This window comes from Microcebus murinus, chromosome 18 (genome assembly GCF_040939455.1).
Source record: "Microcebus murinus isolate Inina chromosome 18, M.murinus_Inina_mat1.0, whole genome shotgun sequence".
In the NCBI taxonomy this organism is placed as follows: Eukaryota; Metazoa; Chordata; class Mammalia; order Primates; family Cheirogaleidae; genus Microcebus; species Microcebus murinus.
This window is the reverse complement of record NC_134121.1, coordinates 39,198,053-39,224,307: the sequence shown is the minus strand read 5'-3', so window position 1 is coordinate 39,224,307 and position 26,255 is coordinate 39,198,053. Positions and strand designations below refer to the sequence as shown.

General features: G+C 40.6%; 1 protein-coding gene across 2 annotated transcripts in view; it reads right to left on the bottom strand.

Annotated features, from left to right (window-relative positions):
* ZNF652 (zinc finger protein 652) overlaps window positions 1-22,115 on the bottom strand; it is a 63,559-nt gene extending 41,444 nt beyond the window's left edge. The window contains exon 1 of one of the 2 annotated variants that reach the window (XM_075994488.1): window positions 22,052-22,115. The gene's annotated coding sequence lies outside the window, so the exon portion shown is untranslated. Of the gene's footprint in view, window positions 1-21,546; window positions 21,819-22,051 lie in introns of those variants that run through there. The other variant, XM_012789703.2, reaches the window with a different exon arrangement.
* Window positions 22,116-26,255: the final 4,140 nt, after the last annotated feature.

Here is a 26,255-nt window from a genome sequence, read left to right as displayed (position 1 = left end):
AGAACTGCCACCTTCTGCTGGATGTCATCTTGTCTGGATGTGATGCAACTGTGGTACCCATCTAGCATCCATGATGGGTCCTGGCCAAAGGACACGGCAGACATGTTTGAATTGGCAGAGGAAAAAGGTGAATGATGTCACTAAACCATGGATTTAAAACCAATCCTAGACTGAGGCATCTTGTTACTTGTGAGGATAAATTTTCCTTATTTTCAGATTATTTTGAATTGGATTTTCTTTTATTTGAAGCCCAAAGCAGCCTAATTTGTATAGTCATGTTTTAGATGCAAATCAGAAAACTAAGCAGAGCTGTCAAATACTTAATTGGGTAGAAGAGTCTCCTGATCAGGGGAGAAGTCAAAGCTGTAGTTATATATCTGGGAGACATCGCCCTACAGAAAGAATTTACATTTGAGGGCTGGGAAGATAGGATAGAAACAAGAAAAGTGCTGAGCACCAAGCCTTAGGGTACCCTGAGGGCAGAGGAGAAAAAACTAACAAAGAAGAAATTAACAGTGAGGTGAAACAAAAACACTAAATTGCAGTATACAGAAGAAATTAAAGAAATAAAACAGTCCTCTTGTTACGACAGGGGGACTGTTCATCGTCTGTAGTGAACGTATCTTATTCTTGCTCTGTAAATCTATCTTGCCCTTCCTCAATAAACTTTGTTCCTTGCTTAAAATATAAATAAATAAAAAATTTAAAAATTAACAAAATAAAACAGAGAAAACCAACCACTAAATTTAGTGACTGAATAATTTCTTAATATGAAGGTCCCTTTGTCCTTCCACCAGCCTCCTCTCCCTGGAAAAAGTCCTGAGTTAATTAGTATAATGGGTAAGGGCTCAGACTTGGGCTGACTTCTGGATCTATCACTCACTAGCTGTGGGCGATACTTAACCAGCCAGGCTGTAGTGTGATCAGGAGGGAATGGAAGCTGAGAAACGGAAGCTGGAGTAGGACTCAACATAGAGAAAAGGTCTGAGTTCGGCTTTTAAAGCTAGGACAGACTTGAGCATGTTTAAATGCTGAAGGGAAGGATCACCTCTTATCATAATATAAAACTGCTACAGAAAAACATTTTGGATCATTATAATAGGAGGTTAGTTCATTAAGCTCGTAAAAATTACATTAATATATAGAAGAAAAAGTAATAAAGCCACAATCTTAAACTCTACCTCATTTCAGAACACATTAACCAAAAGAAAAAAAAGATACTTTTTTTTGAGATAGGGTCTCACTCCATTGCCTGGGCTAGAGTGCAGTGGCATCAACACAGCTCACGGCAACCTCAAACTCTTGGGCTCAAGGGATCCTCCCGGAGGCCTTAGGCTCTGGAGTAGCTGGGACTATAGGGACATGCCACCATGTCTGGCTAATTTTCCTGGTTTTTGTAGAGAGGGGTCTTGCCCTTACTCAGGCTGGCCTCAAGCAATCCTCCCATCTCAGCCTCCCAAAGTGCTGGGATTACAGGTGTGAGCCACTGTGCCCGGCCAATGGATACATTTTTTAAAAGGATTGATAGTAATAGAAAATAGTAAAGGAAAAGTGCCTAATTTTCTCTTGATTATATTACAAAGATGATTCCAAAATTAAAACACAAAGTCGAAGTACTAAACCACAAAAGCCCAGATATTTTAAAAGCTAAGGAAATGTATAATATAGCCAAATATCCCTTTGGAATGCCCTCCTAAAACATTTTCAGTCTTCAATAATTTCTCAAATATGAAGTATTTTTTCTTTGATCTTACTGAAGAAGTATGTTGTCTTGAAATAACGTTTCCATAAACTTGTGTACAACAACCACATAAGAAAATATGAAAACATTTTTATGTTCACTTCGGGAAATTCTAAATTTTAAAACCACTCCAAATTAAAATATGACCACTTCAAAGAAAAGAGGATAATTTCAAAGTTAAGACCAAAACAGCTTTTGATACAAACCACTGCATGTTGCAGAAACAGTAACCTAGTTTCATTTTGAGTATAATGATTATTGCCCTCAAGGGATCTGCAACTTTCGAACAAGATTATTTTCATTAAAAGCCAGATAACAGATAAGGCAAAGGGGGCAAAAATCAATGCATCTTCATGCAACAACACATCTCAACTCTTCAGTTAAAGAGAAGAAAAGCACAGTCCTTATGAACACACACACACACCTACCATATTGACAAGCCTCTGTTACTTATTGGTGACATAACACTAAAATTTTAACTCAAGGCTCAATTATAGAACATGTGGCAATTTAATGATCTGCTTGTAGGGAGAAAACCCCCTCAGCATCACACAAAATTATTCTTGGCTATTTGTTCCCTGGCACAACAACTGGTCGGTAATAACCTAAGCTGGGAAAGCTGATGGAAGATGTTCAAATATACAAAGATTTTTTCCACGTGGAATTCTTATCTACCTTTCCCCAAGATATGGTTCTCTATAATGTATTGCAAATGACTCGTGTATATTTCAGTAAGACAAAAGTCCCAAACATCCATATTTCTGAATGAATAACCTATTCCATACACTCTCTCCCCATAAACTCCAGAGAAGTTACTTTTAGAATATAAAATTACTTAATTAGTAACAATGCACACTTTAGACATTTACAATTTAACTGCAGTGGATTTTCTAAAAAGTGAGCCTATGAGCAGCAAAGGCACGGAGGCCAAGAGGAAGTGAACAGACTCCTAGTTTGCAGACAAATGAGTAGGTGTAGGAAACATTTATGTGGGGAGATGATTTTTATACAGTATCTTTCTTAATCTAAAGAAAACCACAGCTCTTCACAATATAAGTGCTATAAATAGATGTCATCAGTCAAAAGCCTTAATAAATTTTTTGCTTTTGCTTGTTTGCTTTTTAAAAAATAACTTCTTTCATAAGCCAAATTCAACATGTGGTCAAGATGACCAAGCCAGCGTTGTGACCAAGGAGGCTGCCCAGAGGCCTGAGAATATATGACTAGGTTTAATTCCCCTTCCTCCATTGATGTTGGAGAAAAGATTTAGTAATGTGGACTTTTATTATAATATCTTTAAATACACTTCCCTTACCAAAATCAAAAAATTTTCACACTGTTTACATCAATGCGAATCTTTTGTCACTGCTCTAGGTAACATCTTTAAGAAATGTAGCTAGTGCAACCAAAGATAGTTTTGATCACAGAAATATTGTTCAAGTAATCCTTCCTTACCCCCTAAAAAATATTTACCTAAAAACTCACGAAGTTCCTCTCAAATAAGTAGTCTCTTTTACAAATGGAGGAAAATAAAGCCCACTGGCTAAAAGATGAGTCAGAGGGATTTTGACAGAGTAAGAATCAGTTGAATATATAACTGCTATCTTCTTTTCTCCCTTAAGATAAAAATCCAACCAGATGACAGGTGACTTTTTTTTTTTAGAAGGGGTGTGGGTGGTGGTATGGAGGTTATCTAGATTTTCTAATTTTTTACAATGAGCAAGCATTATTTCCATAATAAGCAAAATAATTAATCCTAAACTTAAACTGAATGAATTTATCAAACCCATTCATATCCAATGTCTAAGAACATTTAGATGCAAGTGTTAATGAAAGTTAAGTTGAAAAAATGCAAACATAATTTAAGCATAGGAAACAATGTGATCACTTGGGCTAGTTTGCTGGGCAAAGTCCTGGTTTATACTTGTTTCTCCCAGAATAATTGTTAATAATGTCCTCCCATATGTCTACCAGTTTAGACAATAAATTAAATGTTTATTTATTTAAAAAACCCTACTATTCCTACAGGGACACGTTTATAAAACATATATGACTTTAAGATTTTATCTTTAACTTCATTTTTATTACACATGAGATTTTAAGTTATATATTTTAAAAAACATCTTAATTTATTATTATTTTCAGATAGAGACAGTGTCTTATTGTGTTACCTGGCCTACAGTGCAGTGGCACCATCATAGTTCACTGAAACCTCAAACTCCTGGGCTCAACTGATCCTACCAGCTTAGCCTCCCACCTAGGTGAGACTATAGGTGCACACCACTGTGCCCAGTTAATTTTTAAATTTTTTTTTATTTAGGGTCTCACCATGTTGCCCAGACTGGTCTCAAACTCCTAGTCTCAAGTGATCCTCTGTCCTCAGCCTCCCAGAGTGCTAGGATTACAAGCGTGAGCCACTGCGCTTGGCCTAAAAGGAGTTTTTTAAGGCCAAGTGCAGTGGCTCATGCCTGTAATCCCAGCACTTTGGGAGGCTGAGGCAGGCAGATCACTCAAGGTCAGGAGTTCAAAACCAGCCTGAGCAAGAGTGAGACCCCGTCTCTACTAAAAATAGAAAGTAATTAATTGGCCAACTAAAAATATACATATAAAAAAAATTATCCGGGCATGGTGGCACATACCTGTAGTCCCAGCTACTTGGGAGGCTAAGGCAGAAGGATTACTTGAGCCCAGGAGTTTGAGGTTGCTGTGAGTGAGGCTGATGCTACAGCACTCTAGCCTGGGCAACAGAGTGAGACTCTGTCTCAAAAACAAAACAAAACAAAAAAACTTCCTTTAGACATTGTTCTTATTTTGATATGTGCCTGTCACATAATGAAACCAAAGATTTACTTTACTCAAGTAAGAGGAAATCAAATCTGATTTTATCATGTCAAAATGTATACAAAGTAAATAAATAAAATGAATTTTAAAAATTAAGTCCCTTGAGGGCAAGTAATTCTCTTTAAAACACTACTTCAGATGTAGCTTGCACCTATCTCAGTACTGAGAACACATTGTGATTTCTAGATATTTCCCACTAAAGGGAAACAGGGCAGGAAATTTATGAGTCAGCAACATCTTGTCATATGGAAAGCAAAGAAGCTATAAAAGACCACCAGGGTTGTGTCATAAAGACTCATGAACAAGCCAGATAAGCTCCTAGTGGACAAACATAGGACAACTGAGTACCAACAAGGATTGATAAGAGTAGTAGACCAAAACATATCAAATATGCCTAGATCTTTTGGTCACCTTTAGAGGATGCTAAGGGAACAAACTCATTATTTGAAAACTGGTAAATGGGGAGCATTGACCCCATTCCCTTGGACTCTGTGCTACTCAAGAAAGAAAAGAAAGAGGAAAGAAAGAGAAAATTGGTAAATGAAAGGCAAGAATCAAGCATTTAGTCTGCCATTCCTAACAGATCTGTACCCTAAGGAAATTAATAGTTGAGGGAAAATTTCTTTTTATAGAAGTATGCCGGCTAATAATTGAAGAAGAAATTATGGACTCAAACATTATTTCACAACCCCTAATGAATGAATAGATCTAGGCAAAGATCATCAATAGCTGATAACACCCAAAAGGAATAAACCAGAACTATACGCCTCTTGGTAGAATTATATATACCACCTATTAAATAATCTTGCTTATGCCTGTAATAAAAATTGAATCTTAGTATGATCAAGCCTATAGATCTAAAAACCAATTCACACGACATAAAAGGGATTGAGCAACACGTTAAATAACACCACATGAATACCATCAGCAAAATTCAGATTATGGGAAATTATACATTTGGATTCTACAACAAAAAAACCGCAAGGAAGAGGGGAGAAAAGGGAGGGAGAGGGAGAGGGAAAAAGAGAAGGACAGAGAGGGTGAGAGAGGGAGAAAGAAGGGTGGAGAGAGAGAAAGAGACAGGGAACCTACCAATCACTTCTTTGGACCCTGATTCAGATAAACTGAAAAAAAACAATTATGAGCCAACTGGGAAATATAAACACTGACTGAATACTCAATGATGTTTACAAAGTTTTTATAAACAATATGATATGATGTCTGAACTTGCTCCAAAATAATGGGGGGAGATGGGGTAAATAAGAGTTTGGTAAATATGAATATAAGTAAGATTGGTCCCATGTATTGATAATTGTTGAACCTTGTAAACAGATATATTAGGTTCATTGTACTTTTCTTTTTATTTTTTTATATTTGAGAATTTCTATAATATAAAATTGCTTTTTCAAAAGCAATACTTCTTCCTTTAAAAGACCAAAAATAGGCCGGGCCTGGTGGCTCACTCCTGTAATCCTAGCACTCTGGGAGGCCGAGGCGGGAGGATTGCTCAAGGTCAGGAGTTCAAGACCAGCCTGAGCAAGAGTGAGACCCTGTCTGTACTAAAAATAGAAAGAAATTAGCTGGACAATTAAAAATACATAGAAAAAAATTAGCCAGGCATGGTGGCACATGCCGGTAGTCCCAGCTACTTGGGAGGCTGAGGCAGGAGGATTGCTTGAGCCCAGGAGTTTGAGGCTGCTGTGAGCTAGGCTGATGCCACAGCACTCACTCTAGCCCAGGCAACAGAGTGAGACTCTGTCTCAGAAAAAAAAAAAAAAAAAATATATATATATATATATGTGTGTGTGTGTGTGTGTGTGTATATATATATAAAATTAGCCGGGCAAGGTGGCACATGCCTGTAGTCCCAGCTACTCGGGAGGCTGAGGCAGGAGGATCACCTGAGCCCAGGAGTTTGAGGTTGCTATGAGCTAGGCTGACGCCACGGCACTTTAGCCCAGGCAACAGAGCGAGACCATGTCTCAAAAAAGAAAAAAAAAGTCCTTTTTTAAGCTTTGATGTTTTTAAATATTCTCAAATTTATTTGGTAAAGCATATTTATGAATTAGCAAATGGGCTTGGTTTTTTCACCAGAATCCATGTACAAACATGTGTAAATATGTTTCATGGCATAAATCCCAAACCGGCTAATGCCAACATACCCTGACTAACTTTTGACGTTAACTGGCATGGTTGACTATAGTTTATAACATCATGTGAATACAGAACCACCTTAGAGCAGTTCAGCACTGTTCTCCTAACTGTGAAGTGTGCAGCCATCAAAAAACTCCTCACAGGCAGGCCCAGGTGTGGTGACTTATCGCCTATAATCCTAGCACTACTCTGAGAGGCCAAGGTGGGGAGATTGCTTGAGGCTGGAGTTTGAGACCAGCCTGAGCAAGAGCAAGACCCCTTCTCTACCAAAAACAGAAAAATAAGCTGGGCGTGGTGGCATGTAGTCCTAGCTACTCAGGAGGCTGAGGCAGGAGTATCGCTTGATCCCAGGAGTTTAAGGTTGCTGTGACCTACGATGATGCCACTGCACTCTAGCCCAGGTAACAGAGCAAGACCTTGTCTCAAAAAAGAAAAAAAAAACCAAAAAACTCCCTACTAGAAGATAATGTGACAAGTTCATTATGGGATTTTTTTTTTTTTTTACTCAACACTATACTAATGAAGAGCATTACTTCGTATAACAAAAAACATGAGACATAAATAATGGTACATACAGACACAGGCATACTACAGAGCCATCTGAATTATGATACAGATTCATAACTGACATAGAAATGTGTCCATATGAAAAAAAAGGGTAAAGAACATGTGAAAATGGGATTGTGCAAAATCATGAACATACATGTATGCATATGTTCACTCATATTGAAAGATATCTCAAAATAGCAAAAAGGTGAAGGGAATACATTTATTTTTTTTCTTTTCTTTTTGAGACAGTCTCACTCTGTTGCCCATGCTAGAATTCCATGGCGTCAGCCTAGCTCACAGCAACCTCAAACTCCTGGGCTCAAGCAATACTCCTGCCTCAGCCTCGCAAGTAGCTGGGTCTACAGGCATGTGCCACCATGCCTAGCTAATTGTTTTCTATATATATTTTTAGTTGCCCAGCTAATTTCTTTCTATTTTTAGTAGAGACAGGGTCTTGCTCTTGCTCAGGCTGGTTTCAAACTCCTGACCTTGAGTGATCCACCTGCCTTGGCCTCCCAGAATGCTAGGATTATAGGTGTGAGCCACCACACCTGGCCAAAATATTTGCTATTAAACTTACTATAAATTATAACTCTAGAAAGCTAAGAAATATTATAAAAATATCAGACATCAGCCAAAAGACCCTAGGTTGTAAATGTTAACTGCAACATTAGCTATATAATTTTAGCTTATAGCTATAACATACATCATCACACTATTATGTTTCACTCCAAAAGACAAATTATAAATATCGAGTTATTTTATATAGATTCCATTTAAAAATATATATACTGCTGATAATGATAATGTTTGTACTTTAGCTGAGATCAGTCAATAGTTGTTTTTTTTTTTTTGCACAAGCAAACACAAATCTCTTTTCTTCTTGCCAAGGACTTATCTTTCCATATCAATGCATTTAAGAGCTGAGAGAACTTAAAAAGCACCCAGTATAACCCCATTATATGAGAGATGAGGAAACAAGAGGCTCAGAAAAGTTAAATGGCTCCTCCAAGGTCAGCAAGTACCTAAGGCAGAGCTGGCCTAGTATCCAGATTCTGATCATAAGGCTCAAAATGAATTACTCCTGCATATGTATTAGAATGGCTGAAATGAAAAATATTAACAATACAGGGTACTGACAAAGATGTGGAACAAGTGGAACTTTTCATGTTTGTGGTGGGGATACAGAAACAGGTTGGTAGTTTCTTGTAAGTTAAACATTCACACTATATGCCCCAGCAATCTAGTTCTAGATATTTACCTTCAAGAAATGAAAACTTATATTCACCCCAAAACCTGCCATGAATGTTTATAATGGCTCTGTTCATAATCACCAAAAACTGGAAACAATCCAAATGTCCTTCAAATGGTGAAGGATAAACAATCTGTTGTGCATGCATACAATGGAATATTACCTGACAATGAAAAGGAACAAACTGTTGATACACACAAAAACTTGGATAAATCTCAACAGCATTATTATGAGTAAAAGAAGTCAGTCTCTAAAGGTTACATACTGTATGATCCCATTTATATAACATTCTCCAAAAGACAAACAGATCAGTGGGTGCCCAGGGTAGGGGGAGGGTATGAATGTAAAGGTATAGCAGGAGGGAGTTTTTGGGGGTGATGGAACTGTTCTGTATCCTGATTATGGTGGTGGTTACACAAATCTACGCTTATATTGATATTCACAGAACTACAGCATACCAAAATGTCAATTTTACTCTGTTAATTTAAAAATTAAAATAAATTATTTACTTAGTCCCTGGTTTCTAAAAGCCAGAAATATTTATAGGTTTTAAATTCTTTTAGTTAATTTTTCAATTAGCAAAATAGTTTTTATGGGTCTTTTCTTTAAAATTCTCAAGGCCAACCAGGTGTGGTGGCATTCCTGTAGTCCCAGCTACTCAGGTTGAGGCAGGAAGAGCTTTTGAGCCCGGGAGTTCCAGGCTGCAGTGCACCATTATAGTATCCGTTAACAGCCACCGCACTCCAGTCTGGGCAACATAGTCAGACTCAGTCTCTTTAAACAAACAAACAAAAAAATCCAACAACTCAATGCCAAGAAAACACATTCGACTTGACAAATTAACATAATATCACTTTGTCTCAATTTTCCTGTTGGTAAGATGGGGATAATATAAAAAAAAAATAAATGGCAAATCCTACCTACAAGTTTGTTAAATAAATACCAGGGCTGGCCAGAAAGTATCCAGCTCTTGTATCCATTGTATCCATGGCTGGATACTTCCTGGACAGCTCTCATATATACATTTACACAGTACATGTAACTTCAGGTACAGAAATGAAAGACAACTCCAACTAAGAAACTTACAAGTTTTGTCCTTCTGAAGGACCAGGTGATCATTACTTCTGAAGGACCAGGTGATCAAACAGTGACAGAGCTGTTTACGAAATACAGTCCAAGTCCAGAGTGTAAATTTTTACACAGAGGTTCACTGCTGAGTCCTTGCTATATTTTTATTCTGTAACTACTCTATACATGTATATTATTGTTAAACCAGGTTCTGTGTTAAAGGAGGTTATACTAAAGAGTTTAAAAAATCTCTTTCTGTGTATTCTTTAGTCCTCTCAGGTCTACCTAATATAATGAACAGGCAGACAGTGCGTGTGTGTGTTAAACGACAGTAGGTGTACTGCCTGTTAGAAGACCATACCTTTTAATGCTACGAAAAGAGGGATCCAACCTTAACTCTTTCCAGATTTTTCAGGTCTTTTAAGAACTACCCCTCTATATGGAATAAATAAATTAATAAATATAATGACTTTCTACTTCAAATCTATACCTCTAAGCATAATCTTTATCACCCCCCTCAACCCCCTTTAATACAGTAAACGTTTGTTTAGCAAAAAAAATATATTTTTTGTTAGGCCCTATACAGGGCAGTATTTTTTCTTTTCGAACAGCCTATCCCAATCCAAATTTTCTAAATAAAATGGAACAGAATAAAAACTAACAGACTGGCCGGGCACGGTGGCTCACGCCTGTAATCCTAGCACTCTGGGAGGCTGAGGCGGGCGGATTGCTCGAGGTCATGAGTTCGAAACCAGCCTGAGCAAGAGCGAGACCCCGTCTCTACTATAAATAGAAAGAAATTAATTGGCCAACTAATATATATATAAAATTAGCCGGGCATGGTGGCGCATGCCTGTAGTCCCAGCTACTCAGGAGGCTGAGGCAGCAGGATTGCTTGAGCCCAGGAGTTTGAGGTTGCTGTGAGCTAGGCTGACGCCAGGGCACTCACTCTAGCCTGGGCAACAAAGCGAGACTCTGTCTCAGAAAAAAAAAAAAAAAAAAAAACTAACAGACTGGCCGGGCGCGGTGGCTCACGCCTGTAATCCTAGCACTCTGGGAGGCCGAAGCGGGCGGATTGCTCGAGGTCAGGAGTTCAAAACCAGCCTGAGCAAGAGCAAGACCCCGTCTCTACTATAAATAGGAAGAAATTAATTGGCCAAGTAATACATACAGAAAAAATTAGCCGGGCATGGTGGCACATGCCTGTAGTCCCAGCTACTCGGGAGGCTGGAGGATTGCTTGAGCCCAGGAGTTTGAGGTTGCTGTGAGCTAGGCTGACGCCATGGCACTCACTCTAGCCAGGGCAACAGAGTAAGACTCTGTCTCAAAAAAAAAAAAAAAAAAAAAAACTAACAGACTGCCTGAGCGATAATAAGGGTAGGTACTGTCTCACAAAGTTTTTGATTCAGTTGTGGGTGCAGGTACGAATGTGAGTGAATCTGTGTGGGCATGCATGCACTGCTTCTTACTGTGGATCATGGTCAAAAAGTTTGAGAAATACTGCTAGAGGGAATTAAACAAACAGCAGTTCTAGATTTAGAACAGTCCTGCAACAGCTGGCTTCTGTGGACATGTCTTTTAGTACTCAGCATACCACCTGGCCTTAGAGAGACAAGACATCTTTAAAGAAATAAAAAACATCTAACTTTCCATTTGAGATGACATAAGGATTGAGGAGATATGGGAAAGCAGAACAAACAATCTTTTGGATGTTGATTGTAATACCTGACAAATGAGAACAGACTCAGAAAAGTTTCCTTATCACAATCTGACAGGAAGAAATCAGACATTTGAAATTAGAAAGTTTCTTTCTACTGTGCATGTATTTTCCAAAATTTTAACATTTTCTCATTTAGCAATATTTTTTTAACTCATCATATTATACAAAATTTGAATATATTTTATGTCAGAGAAGCAAATATTTTCTATTAGAGCACAGCAAGATTCACATTAGGATCACACAAGTAAAGATTTATTTGTTTTGAAAAAATTATACTCCTAAGTCTCTGCTGTGTAACATATAAAAAGATTTTTTTCTCTCTGTGAATAACCTTTTAGATAAAAGCTATATTCCGTGATAATTTGGTTTTACCCACAAAGAGACTATAAAAAATAGATTTTTAAAAATTTTTTTTAATCTTTTTTTTTAAATTTCAGCATATTATGGGGGTACAGATTTTAAGGTTTCAATAAATGCCCATTTCCCCCCTCCCCCCACAAGTCTGAGTCTCCAGCATGACCATCCCCCAGATGGTGCACATCTCTCATTATATATGTATATACCCACCCCCCTCCCCCCTCCCACCTGCCCAATACCCTATTACTGTAGTACCTATGTGACCACTTAGGTGCTGTTCAGTTAATACCAATTTGCTGGTGAGTATATGTGGTGCTTGTTTTTCCAAAAATAGGTTTATTTTTAAACCAAGATGATTTGTCAACTAAAGCTTTTTTCCTTTTTTTTGAGACAGAGTCTCACTCTGCCTGAGCTATGGCATCAGTCTAGCTCACAGCAACTTCAAACTCCTGGGCTCAAGTGATCCTCCTGCCTCAGCCTCCTGAGTAGCTGGAACTACAAGCATGCACCACCATGCCCGGCTAATTTTTTAATATATATATTTGTTTAGTTGGCCAATTAATTTTTCTATTTATTTTAGTAGAGACGGGGTCTTGCTCTTGCTCAGGCTGGTCTGGAACTCCTGAGCTCAAAGGATCCACCCGCCTCAGCCTCTCAGAGTGCTAGGATTACAGGTGTGAGCCACCGTGCCTGGCCTGTCCACTAAAACTTATTCTCAAGTCTTCATATTTAAAACTCCATTATTATTTAGAAAGTTACTTAGCTTATTTCTTCTCTAAACTAAATAAAATAAATGAGTTCATGGACTAAATCTAACAAAGTCAATGCTAAAATCATTACCTGCCTAGTAGCATCAGGTTAGTCATTAGCTGCTCTATGCAAGGTTTCTCAACCTTGGCATTGTGGACATTTTAAACCAGGTAATTCTTCATTGGTGGGGGCTGTACCGTGCACAGCAGGATGTTTAGCAGTATCCCTGGCCTCTACCTACTGCATGCCAGTAGCACATTCCCATTTCTATTGCTGATAAACAAAAAACATCTACAGATATTGCCAAATGTCCCCTGCAGGCAAAAATTGCCTATGGTTGAAAACCATTGCTTTACAAATTTATACTTTAATTGTCGTTTCCATGTTTGGGCAAAAAGAGGGGGGAATGACATTACTGAAATTAAAGAAAAACTGATCAAATGCAGTTTTTAATAGCTGTTATTAAAGAGCATGGCTACATACAATTTTATTTCATCAACCAATTGTTTGATGGGTCTATCAAATTCCAAAATATTCAAAACAAGATTGACTATATTCATTCTAAGTCAGCTTTTCATGTCGCTATTTGTTTAGAACTTCAGGGTTCTAAAAGGTTCAAATATATGGCAGTTATAAAAATTATATTAAATAAAATATTTTTGATGATTAGTAATTCAGGAAGAATTATGATATTAATATTATAAAATGAGATAGTAAAGAAATATTTAGCAGTTACAAAAACAAATCTTTCAGGTGGTATAATCATTTTAAAGACATTTTCTACCATATTTAACTCTTGTTTGTATAAGGATAAAACAATTTAGGGTTTGCTCTTATGTTGACTCAGGAATTCTATTAATGTTGTGAAATCCAAGGTAGGTCTTTGAGGACATACTAAAAAATGGTTTGAAATTATTCTGCCCTATTATGTATTCCAATATTTAATTTAAAATAGGGTACTACAATTTTCTTATGGATTGGCTGGGGATACATTTTAAATTTTAAAAAAGTATACAATTACCTGTGTCAAAATTTTAAGTGTAAAAGAATATACAGAGAAGAGAGCAGCATTATTCATAATAGCCAAAAACCAGAAGCAACCCAAATTTCCATCGATGATAGAATGGACAAATTATAATATATGCATATAATGAATATGCATTGTTTATATGAGACTAGACAAACTGTTACACACAACAATATGACTGAATCTCATAAACATAATTTTGAGCTAAGGAAGCCATACACAAATGAGTATATATTGTATTCTACTTATATAAAGTTTCAAAAAACAGGCAAAACTACTTCTTGGTGACAGAACCCAAGACAGTGAAAACCTTTGGGAAAGCAGCAATTGGGAAAAGACTTGATTGAGAGGCTTCTGGGATGTTAATAATCCATTCCCTGTTCCAGGTGCTGATTACACAGAGAAAATGCATCAAACTGTATACCTATGATTTCCCTACTTTTCTATGTGTAATGGTTTACTTTAACTAAAATTTTACTTTTTAAAAAAGTATGTATTTTCATCTTCAGGTTGGGGTAGAAAAAGAAAAAATATATATAAATTTTAAAAGTATACAGTAAAGCACTTGCCTCCAGTCCTGGTACCTTAGTCATTTAATTCACTCCACAACAGAACCAATATTATTAGTTTCTTATGAATGAATTAATAGTTTCTTAGAGTTATTTTATGACATACAGGAAAATCCTCAAATATATTCACTCTCCTACAATATAAACAGTAGCACATTCTACACACTGCTCTGTGCTTTTTTTCATTAATCCTATAGCTTAGAGATTTTTACATAGCAATATATAGTTTCCTCATTCTTTTTTGCAGCTCTATAATACTTATTCTATTGTATGAATATACATTAATTTATTTAATTCTATACTGATGGACATTTAGATTGTTTCTAAACTTCTGCTGAGTTAATTTTAATTTTAAAAACTTTGTATGTTAAAAAGGAAAATGTGGGACCCCTATATAATGAGGAACTTTCAGGCAAGGTAATTTTAAACTCCAGCTCTAATAATATATTAATAGAGGAAAAGTCTCTGGCCATCCTGGTCAGTTTTAAAAGGAAAAGATGGAGATTTATTCATAAAATTGGGATCACAAACACTCTCCCCTTCCACAAAAAACAAGAAAACACCTCTACCATGTGTTTTAATGTACATGGGCCACTGATATTACTTTAAATATATTAAAATGTTACATTCAAAAGGGTAAAAATAATTCATAAGGGCCTAGTTATATTCTCATTTTGTAAGTAATATAGTGTTAAGTAAGAAGTTACTTGGCCTCCATTGAGGAGGCCAAGGTAGGAGGATCTCTTGAGCCCAGGAGTTCAAGACCAGCCTGGGCAACACAGTGAGAAACTATTCCTACAGAAAATTAAAAAAGAAAAAAAATTAGCTGGGTATGGTGGTGCACACCTGTAGTTCTAGCTACTAGGGAGGCTGAGGCAAGAGGATTGCTTGAGTGCAGGAGTTCAAGGCAGTAGTGAGCTATAATCATGATATTGTACTTCAGCCTGGGCGACAGAACAAGGCCCTGACTCAAAAAAAAAAAAAAAGAAGTTATGTTCCATTGAATCCCCAAAACAGAATAAAAATTCCAAAGCTGAAAAGTATAAACATATTTTATTAAGGACTATATTCTGCACTAGTATTAAAAGACAAAAGAGCCAGGAGTGGTGGCTCACGCCTGTAATCCTAGCACTTTGGGAGGCCGAGGCGGGCGGATTGCTCAAGGTCAGGAGTTCGAAACCAGCCTGAGCGAGACCCCATCTCTACCAAAAATAGAAATAAATTAATTGACCAACTAAAAATATATATACAAAAAAAAATTAGCCGGGCATGGTGGCCCATGCCTGTAGTCCCAACTACTCGGGAGGCTGAGGCAGTAGGATCGCTGAGCCCCGGAGATTGAGGTTGCTGTGAGCCAGGCTGACGCCACAGCACTCACTCTAGCCTGGGCAACAAAGTGAGACTCTGTCTCAAAAAAAAATAAAAAATAAAAAATAAAAGACAAAAGAAATCATCCAATACTGTATCTCTTTATTTAACCTAGCTAAGAGTCACAACACTCAGTTGCCACATGCACAGTAAAGACCAAGAAAAAAAAGACCATGAAATCAGGCTATGGAGCCATTCTTTTCCACTTCTGTTCTCTCCCAGCAATCTCTTCTCACCACATACTTACTGGTTTATCAAGGAAGTGACAGGAGAAACCAGCTATCAGCTAGGCCATTTGACTTGAGTGAACCAGGAAAAATAATAGTAAAAAAAAAAAAAAAAAAAGCACCCCTTCCTGTGGGGGGAAAAATATGTAATTCAATCACCTAAATTTTGTTTGTTTAGCCATTCTGAGCTCACACAGCATTAGTGCTATTATTATTATACATTCTGGCCAAGATTAAGTTTTTTTTTTTTTTTTTTTGAGACAGAGTCTCACTTTGTTGTCCAGGCTAGAGTGAGTGCCGTGGCGTCAGCCTAGCTCACAGCAACCTCAAACTCCTGGGCTCGAGTGATCCTTCTGCCTCAGCCTCCCGAGTAGCTGGGACTACAGGCATGTGCCACTATGCCCGGCTAATTTTTTATATATATATATCAGTTGGCCAATCAATTTCTTTCTGTTTATAGTAGAGAGGGGGTCTCGCTCTTGCTCAGGCTGGTTTTGAACTCCTGACCTTGAGCAATCCGCCCGCCTCGGCCTCCCAAGAGCTAGGATTACAGGCGTGAGCCACAGCGCCCGGCCAAGATTAAGTTTTTTAAAGTGTATTGCTCCACAGTGAAGATGGTCAACTAAAAAAATAAATAAATAAATAAAGTGTATTGCAAAATCTAAGACAAGTCAAAGACCATTATTTTTGGCAATCTCTCTTTATCAGCAATCCAATACTAGTGACTGATTCTACTGATGGGCAAGCCCTGTAGGTAGCTCAATAATAAAAGAAAATAAGGATTAGCAGATTCCCTTTAGGTAAATCCTAATGCATTACTGATGTGTCTACCTTATCTGAAAAGTCTCTAGGTAGCTCTTATAGGTTCACAGACTTTATCACAATGCTATCCTGCAAAAATGACAGAATAATTTAATTCCATAGTCATCCAAGAAATCCTATTTTAAAAGCTGTATGCACTGAATAAAACTGTATACATGGCCTTGATTGAATCTACTCTTCAAAGTAATCAATCTCTTGAACTATGTTTTAAAAAGGGAATGTTATATTTTACCATAAAACTGCCTTTATGGCTAAAAAATGAGGAATAGAACATACCCAATCTATAGGACTAAAGCAGAGAGTTCATAAAATTTGACAGGTAGAGGCCTTATATTTTTTCTTCCTTCCCCTACCAAAGTAAAATTGCATAAGGCACTCAAACCTATAGACCCAATAGCAGTTTATGATCAAAACTTCAGAAGAGCAATGGGAATTTTATAAGAGAAAATATTCATAAGTATTTTTAAAAATCAAACATAACTGCTATATAAACAAATAGATTAACTAAAATAAGCAACTGATGTCTCCCTACTGATTCTACCAAGCACTTTATGGTTTGCATTAACCATGAAAATTTATACAAAGCTTTGCATGTGATTCAACTCTGGACATAGAACTCATTGAGACACATTAATGTCCAAAAACACCCCTTTCACCATATAAGCTCTGAATAAACTTAAAACAAGCACAGCCTATGGGTAACATTGTAGAATTTGGAACTAGGTTTTATTATCTTCCCCAAGTTCAGCCAGCCATAGAGCAACAAATGAAAGTTCCAATAAGTACACTGCACCTGCAAGACTTAGGTATACTCCAAGTCAAATATTTGTAATTTTTTCATCCCAAATCTGCACAAATGAAAAAAATGCAGATCTCAGTGCCAGACCTCTAAATCTCCTCATAAGCCTAAATGATTTGTAGTTTCACTCTGACATGCCCTGTATCCTACCATTTATTGAATCCCTAGTATGATCATATGCCAGGAACTGTACTAGGATCTTGCATATGTTATCTCTAATCTTCATAGCAAATCCCATTATGTTGATGAGGAAACTGAGGCCAGAGAAGTCAAGGTAACTTGCTTGATGCCATAAAGCCAGTAAATGGCAAAACTGGGGTTTAAACCTAGTTCTGCCTGGCTCCAAAGAACCATCTCCCTGATCCTTCTCTAGCAAAAGTCACTAACTGCAACACCAGTTCAACTCTACCAAAGTGAATTCAAGTGCTAATTATTTGAAACGATGACAACAGCTGAGAAAAATATCATACCTAAAATGGCAGCACAAGACGCAAGAGTTCCCAATGAGGAGATGCAATCACCTCCTTTAGAATAACCAATTTTAAGGCTATGGTTCAAAATACAAGACAATCCACTTTTATTTATTTTGCTGTTTCTCAACTGACTCTATCTATCTATCTATCTAGAGACAGAGTCTCACTTTGTTGCCCAGGCTAGAGTGCCGTGGAGTCAGCCTAGCTCACAGCAACCTCAAACTCCTGGGCTCAAGCGATCCTTCTGTCTCAGCCTCCTGAGTAGCTGGGACTACAGGCATGCACCACCACGTCCGGCTAATTTTTTCTATATATTTTTATCTGTCCAAGTAATTTCTTTCTAATTTGAGTAGAGACAGGGTCTCGCTCAGGCTGGTCTTGAACTCCTGAGCTCAAACGATCCACCCGTCCCGGCCTTCCAGAGTGCTAGGATTAAGGCGTGAGCCACCATGCCCTAGCCTCAACTGACTTTTTAGAACAAGGGAAATGAAACTAAAGAGTATATTCACAAATTTGGTAAAATTATCTAAAACCCTTGAAAAAAGGGTAACTTTTTAAAAAAACATTTTATGTCATAGCTTACTTCTGCACCAGGCTTCAGACATTCAAAAACAAAATCACATCAGTAGCATTACTAATCAACTTTTTTTTTTCTACAGACTTGAAAAGTATTTTCTTACCACACTATAAGATTACTTCCCATACTTAGAGCAGAAATGGTAACAGCTCTGGGTGTCACGAATCAGATCTTGAGGCCACAGTTGCAGAAAGTAGGTGCTGTTTCCCTTGAGTAGGAGCTGCTGATCTGAAACCTCCTAAGGGAAGGGTGTCTGAAGAAGAGTGTTGAAGAAACTAAAGCAAGCTGTTTATATTAATGAGAGTGAGCTCCTGGCACCACTACTCCTTAAGTGTTTCACTGCTATGCAATTGTTTTCCAGCTTCCAAGTTCTGAATCTGGCAGGGAGAGAATACTGTTCTCACAGCCATATGAGTTATACGATCAGCTGCTCTATGGTGTTTGGGTGTTTAACTAGGTAAGTGACTGGTTAGAAGAGGTTCTGCAATACTAAACCAAGGAAACACACCGCCCCAAGATTTTAATGGTCTGTCATTATACAATGTTAACAAAGAAAAGTAACATATTTGCAACTTTGAATTGGTTTGGGTTTAGGATAGGCAAATAATTTCCTATAGTAAAACTTTAGGCATGACGTGAACAAAAAATAAAACCTGTGGCATAAGCCACTTCAAGCATGTTTATTAGATAATAAAAAATGTAATATTTGCAACCTCAGCATGCTTTCAAAATTCATAAGGTACACTGAATAATTATTAGAATAAATACTATTCTTCAGGTGTATGGAACAGGTTCAATGCAAGATTCCAAGGCTCCCGTATCTTCCAAACTGCCAGTTAATACCATAAATTCTTTAGCCTATTGGAATCCCAAAAATGCAAAATATATGAAAGTCTCAAAGGATTCTTTAAGTGAAAAACATTGTCAGAATTGTACTTAATGTCACTGCCCATCACAACATTATCACAAGCTGGAATAAATGTCTCTTGATTGAAATATGATCAAAAAGCAAAAGATGGGTACAGAGTAATTTAAACAAAAATAGCTGATATTTACCATCTGCTTATTGATAGAATGCAAAGTTCATTCTCAGTTCTAGATTCTAAATGTGGAGACTGAATTCCCTAACTACAATTAAAATCATTCCATTAAAACAAAAATTTTAAATGGATGCTTTTGATGGTGCCATCACCATTAATAAAGACATGAAATTGTATTTAATAAAGTTTAAAAAATCTTTGTCACAGGGCAGGTACACCACTATGGGAATTATAACGCCTTAAGTGATCACATCAACTTCAACCAACATATAGAGATTCTGTACAGGCATTATAAAATAGACCTCAGACTTTGCCATTGAAATTTGCTACATTTAGAATATAGTGCCAGGAACACACATTATCAATTGGTCAAATTTGAACAAGTTATTTTGACTTAGTTTTAACTTTTTCTGAAAGACACATACATCTCCTCTTCACAGGAAGACAGGGAAATGATACTTTACAAATAACTAACTCACCCTAATCAAAATACAAAACACAAGGTTACATACTGAAGCTACTTCGCTGTTTACTGCTCAGGGCCAAAGTAACTCTAACTCTTAAGAAAAAAAAGAAACTCGAGTTCCTTTCACTTTTGCACAATACAGATCTTAACCTGAGGTCCTAGGACCAGCTTCAAGTTGACTCTAGTTGCAAGCAAAATTATGTGCCTACTTCACTAAGAGGGCCCTAATGGCTTCCACTACGGGAAAGAAAGGTTAGGAACCACAGAAGGAGACATTTCCAGTATCACTAAAACTTAGTGGTGAACGTTTTAAACAAAATTATACTAAAGATAGTATCGATCTGAACACATGTGCACAGGAGTGATAAAAAGAACCAAACTGCCTGCCAGCACTGACAATCACAGTGCCATGCAGCGCTCACAAAACAGCCCCAATTGGGAACATCACCTGCATTCGGCTCAGACACCACACACCCCAGCAACAGCAGCCCTTCATTCCTTAAGCATACACAGGTTGTCAACAAAGCATGTGCTACCGTAGTTGCCATTCCCAGAACAATACGGGCCTGGCTATCCTCTTGAAAAAAATATACATTCTTCCCAAAATACTATTTATATATTACGCCTTGATAACAGATGTTAAACATTACAACAAAACAGATGACATTCCCACACACCATACGCATCTAATTAACTGGGGGAAAAAGCATCACTCAGGTGTTACTGAGGGTCCACGGGAAATGCACATAAGGGAAAGGCTGTGATAATGATGCTTGAACACGGGGACAATCAAAGGCAGACTCACGGAAGAATATCCTGAGAACATGGTTGTGGAAAGCACCCTTCTCCAAAGGCAAAAAGCACATTCCTTTGATTGGCACAAGCCATTTCTGACAATGGATCCGCGGTGACAGGGGCTGCACAGCAATCAGGAAGTGTGTGTGTGTGTGTGTGTGTGTGTGTGTGTGTGTGTGTTGTGGGGGAACACACTAGATGTGATCAAAGCTGGACCTCTTCAAAGCAGAGCAGCATATGGGATCTTAAATCATGAAGACGGACTTCGAGGTGAGGCAGGGGCATTTATCATTTCTATAGGAGACATCTCTCGACAATGAACATGTTACGGGGAGATGTAACGGGGGTGTACCTTCGGTGTCTCCGATCTAAGAATCTTCAGCTGAGCCTGATTGGAGGGGAGGAGGCGGTGGGGGTGGAGAAAGGTCTGCATTACCCACTGGGGTGAGTGTGGGGCTGCTGGTGGCGGGTGTACATCAGATGCGTTTTATCTCCAGGCGGCACAATACTCCCGGGTTGGAGGTTTGGGCGCAACCGCAGGGCGGGGGAGGCAGTGGGTGCAAGCCACCAGCTGCAGGGCAGGCGAACGCTCGCAGGAGGACCGGTGCAAACCTCCCCTCGGCCCGCTAATCGTGCCGCCCCAACCTCCCCTCAGGCCTCAGGGCGAGCGGATTCGCGGCAAAACTGCAGCCCAGGCCGGGTCCGGGAGGGAGCGAGCGAAAGGGCAGAAGCGGGGTGCCCCCGGCCCAAGCTCGGTGCCAGATGAGCGCTGCGCCCAGGGCCTCCCCGCCGGATGGGGGCTGCTCCGGCCTAGTGCACGCAGCTGCCTCGGCGAAGGGTTAAGCCGGCCCCCGGAGCCCGGGCCGGCCGGCGGGCGGTGCAGAGGAAGAGCTGCTGCCAGGGGGCCGCCGCGACGGTGGCGTGTGCGTGGGGGAAGGGGCCCCTACTCACCCGGGCCGGCCGCCTCCGCCGCCGCCGCCTCGACCGCCGCCTCGGCGGTCCATCCCTGCGGCGGGGGGCCTGTAGCCGCGGCGCTCGAGTAACAACCGCCGGCCGGGCGGCCCCTCCCCCCTGCCCAACGTCTGTCCTCAGGGCCGCTCCTCAGACCCGGCCTCGGCCGCCGCCGCCGCCGCCGCAGCGCTACGTGGCCGCCGCTCCGACGTCTCGCGACTCCCTTCCGAGCGCGCGAGGGCGAGCGGGGCCGGCGGGGCGGGCGGCGCGCGGGGAGGGAGGCAGGGGAGGGGGTGTGCGTGTGTGGATGTGTGTGCCGAGAGGGGGGCAGGGAGGGAGGCGAGGGCGCGCGCGCGCGCCCGCGGCCCCTTCCCTCGCCGGCGCCCCCGCCCAACAGGGATCCCGAAACCTCCCTCCGCCCGCCCCCCCTCGCCCCCCCTCCCGGCATCCCGGCCGCTGGGAGCGGCGGCGCGCATGCGCGGCCCTCGGGCCGGGCCTGGCGCACCTTTTCTCCCTGCTGCCACATTGTGAGCGCTCCGCCACCCAGATAACCGTCGGCTCCCAGCTCCACCCACGCCCTCTCCCACCCCGCCCACTCCGAGCGCCCAGGTAAATGCGCGAGCTGCGCATGCGTGCCGCTCTCCTGGAGTCGGGGGGCGTGGTTGCTGAAAGGAAGCCTAAACGGGGAGTGGGAGGGGGCTGTAGACTGGGAGTGTGGTGGGATTCCACGAACTAGGGGGCGGCTTAGGATGAGGGAAAGGTGAAGTGAAGCAAAGGGGTGAAAGTGAAAAAGTGGGTCGAAATGACATTTGGAAGGGAAAGAGCCTTTGGTTTATGGTCTAAAGTTTTTTAAAAAACTTGACGACTGCTGACCTCCTTGTTACTACTGGAGGATCTAGTGTGAGTGACAGTGGAAGGAAGTAGAAGAGGCAACACATAAGCAGTAGTGGCTATTCACCATATATGAATGGGACGGCTAATAACTGGGGCAATTTGGAGATTGCCAGGGTAGTCAGAAAAACAGATTCAGAGCTGCGCTTGTCCTGTGGCCAGGAATAAGGAAGAGCATGTGTTGTGTGTGCTTAGACCTAGAGTTGCTGCAAGAAAGGAAGCCTCACTTGTAAGCATTACAGCATTATGACTAATTAGCTATTAATCATTAATATAATTAATGGTACTATTAGCTAACAATGTAGTATTTATCCAATTTCAGAGCCAAGAGAGTGTCCATAATTGAACACTTAGGGCACGGGGAGAGGAAATGAAGTTGGCAAGGTGAGGGCCTAGGATGGAAAAGACCCAAGGCAGCAACTCTGAGGGGCAGGCTGACTCTTTCCCACCATAAACCAAACTTCCTGGAAGTTGTTCAAATCTTATTTTTTTTTTTAAGGGACAGGATCTCATTGTGTTGCCCAGGCTGGAGTGCAGTGGCTGTTCACAGGCGCTGTCCCACTACCGATTAGCATGGGAGTTTTGACCTGTTCCATTTCTGACCTAGGTGGGTTCACCCCTCCTTAGGCAACTGCTGTGGTTTGAACGTGTCCCCCTAAGTTCCTATGTTGGAAATGTAATCCCCAATGCAACAGTGTTGGGAGGTAGGGCCTTATAAGAGGATCTGCCCTCAAGAGTGGACCAATGTTCTATAGGCAGTGGGTTAGTTATCTCAAGATTGGGCCTGTTATAATATCAAGTTGGGCTCTGCTGCAGTTGCTCTGCTGCTCTCTCTCACACACTCTCTTGCTGTTCTGCCTTCTGCTGTGGCATGATGCAGAAAGAAGGCCCACCCCTGATGCCCGCACTTGCATATTCAACTTCCCAGCCTCCAGAACTGTGAGAAATAAATTTCTTTTCTTTATAAATTACCCAGTCTGTAGGATTCTGCTATAGCAACACAAAACAGACTAAGACAAGCACTACCACTCCAAAAAAAAAAAAAAATGCTGCAAGGAGTAAAATGACTTGAGTCTGAGACAAGGTTAGGGAAGAGATTGAAACTTTATAAATAAAGGGGCCCAAGAGTTGACTCTGTCCTTGGCCCTTTCCAGAAACAGATGCTTGGCTTTTATGACACTTGGACTCCAGACTCCAGGGATCATAATTTTGGCAACTCTAGGTCCTGTTCTTCAATGATGGGTGTTTTCAGTGGATAAACACTAAAAGTGATATCCTATTTCAGCAGGTAGAGAAATCCTCAGGCAGAAGAGGAGGAAATAAGCATAAGTAATAAAAGGAGAGACTTAGATTCAGTGGAAGGCAGACCTTGGCATTGGTAGAGACTGGTGAGTCCAGAACGTCTGGCCGAGATAAATGTCTTGCTTTGCCTCTTTGGACACTTGATCCATTCCCCACCCTCTACTAGTCAGAGCCTCACAGCTTGGAAGAGGGGTGTGCAGGGTGATGGCTAAAGAATGAGGTGACCTCCCAAATATCTGTGACTCTCCACCGACAGGCTGATTCTCTGAAGGGCTTGTAGTAATTAGAATGGTAATAATATGCCCTTCCATGTGAAGAGTGCTTTATAGTTTTTGCAGGGAGGTTATGTTTATTATCTCATCAGATCTTCCAACAACCTTGCGAGGCAGACAGGACTGGTATTATTCTCAGCAAAGGAAATTCAGGCCAAGGAATGTTTAGTGGTTTAGCGAAAGTCACCCATCCCAGTGAATAATGGAGCCTAACCAGGACCCAGGCTCCCTGACTCTCAGGGTGCTGGGTCTTTCTGAGAATTTGATAGGCCATCTCTAAAAAATCGCCACATATTCTTGTGGAATAAAAACAGGTGCCCTGGACATGTGATGGACAATAATTCTAATATTCAGTTCTACTTCTGCATTTCCTTCAATTTTTTTTTTTTTTTTTCCTCTCTCTCTCTTTTATGTATCTGAAACTTTGGTGACCATTGCTTTGGAAGGCCTTGGGCCTCAGGGCTAGCAAGGTTCCTTTCTGGAGATTCCAGTTCCTCTGCTGTCCTCTAACCCCATCTTTACTAAAACATAGAAATAATTAGCTGGGCACGGTGGTATGTGCCTGTAGTCCCAGCTACCTGGGAGGCTGAGGCAGGAGGATCGCTTGAGCTCAGGAGTTTGAGGTTGCTGTGAGCTAGGCTGACGCCACAGCACTCTAGCCCAGGTGACAGAATGAGACTCTATCTCAAAAAAAATAAATAAATAAAATAGGAAATGTTGTTCCCGCTATATTTTTAACAACAAATAAAAATGAGGCCTAGATTTTAAGGGTCACACAGCCAAAACTACAACCTGGGTCTCCAGAGTCCAAGTCTAGGACTTCTCTATGACCCCACAGTGCAGCCCTTTACTTGATACCATAAAAAGCAAATTAAATCGATGTGGTCTCTGCCCTCTGAAAGTTTGGGCTCACTTGAACAGCCACGATTCTGGTAAACATAAAAGAACAAAGTGATTTACTGTCAACTCACATACGCAATAAATAAATGAGTCAAATAGATAAGGAAAGGCATGTTTACCTGGTCTATAAATGTTTTTTTAATTCCAGTTGAGTAGAGAGGACAGAGTTAATAAGACTAAGGTTTTGGGTAGGTCCCATCTCTGCCTACTTGCTTTGCACATGGAAAAATATTTGGAACTGTGCTGCACACCAGTTCCCCTCCTTGCCTTTGACATTCTGTAAGCCTTCCCTGAGCATCTACCAAGTGTAATAAGAGGTAGGAAGCAAGGACTATCAAGAAACCATCTCTGCCCTCGAGCAACATCTTCAACCGTTAACCACTAAGATGGAAACATCAGTTAACCCTGCATATACCATCTCTACAGTCTCTACTAGCTTAACACCTATCCTACTGTTAGAGGGCCTGAGATGCATCCTTATCCAGGCAGGATGGCCAGGTAGGATAATGAAGAGGTGGACTTTTGAATTTGAGAGAGATTAGTCCTATCCTAGTGAAGTGAGGCCACCACCCCACCTGCAATAGCTTAGCTTCATGGATATCTAAACAGAGGGAACCCTGGAATAGGGAGGTGTAGGCAGCTGAGTGCAGGAGAATATCCTCCTGTCTTCCTGTCTCTAGGGAACCAGTTGCTGCCCAATTCCTCCCTTGGGGGTTCTGCCTCAGGGTCTGTCTCAGGAGGGTGTTCTAAGGCAGTTAAGCCTGAATGGTGTTTGAGTCTTTAAAGAGACTCACAGGTTCTTTTGGGCTGCACACTTAATTGTTATCTCTAATTGATGTGACATATGCCCCAGAGGCATGCACTGAGGTCCAATTGAGATGGTTTTTTAAAAATTGGAGTTAATTAATTAAAGAAGGCAGCTGCAAGGGGCTGGGAGTTAGTGCCAAACTCTGTAATCCTAAACCAGCCAACCCACCCATCCAGCCCCGCCACCTGAGGAACAGTCCCTAAGTTCCCCTGGGAGATGGGATGGGAGTGCTGGGAAGTAGTGCAGGAAGAGGGGGCTGCTAGGGGGAAGGGCAGAGCTCAGGGGACCCTCTCTTTACTTTCATGACCCCCAAAAGGCTTGGCTCTTGAGAACTGTTTGGGGCGATTAGGTAACTGCAGAAAAGGGAAGGGAAGGTGAAAAGGAGGTGAGATTGCGGGGGAGGGAAGCAGTTGGCAGGAGTGAGAATGATGGAGCCCCTGGGGTGGGGGCTGGGAGGACCTGGGGGTGGAGGGGACCCTGAGGGCGTTCAGAGGAGGTGGAGCCCCTATGTGGGGGCGGTGACAAGGTGCCTGAGG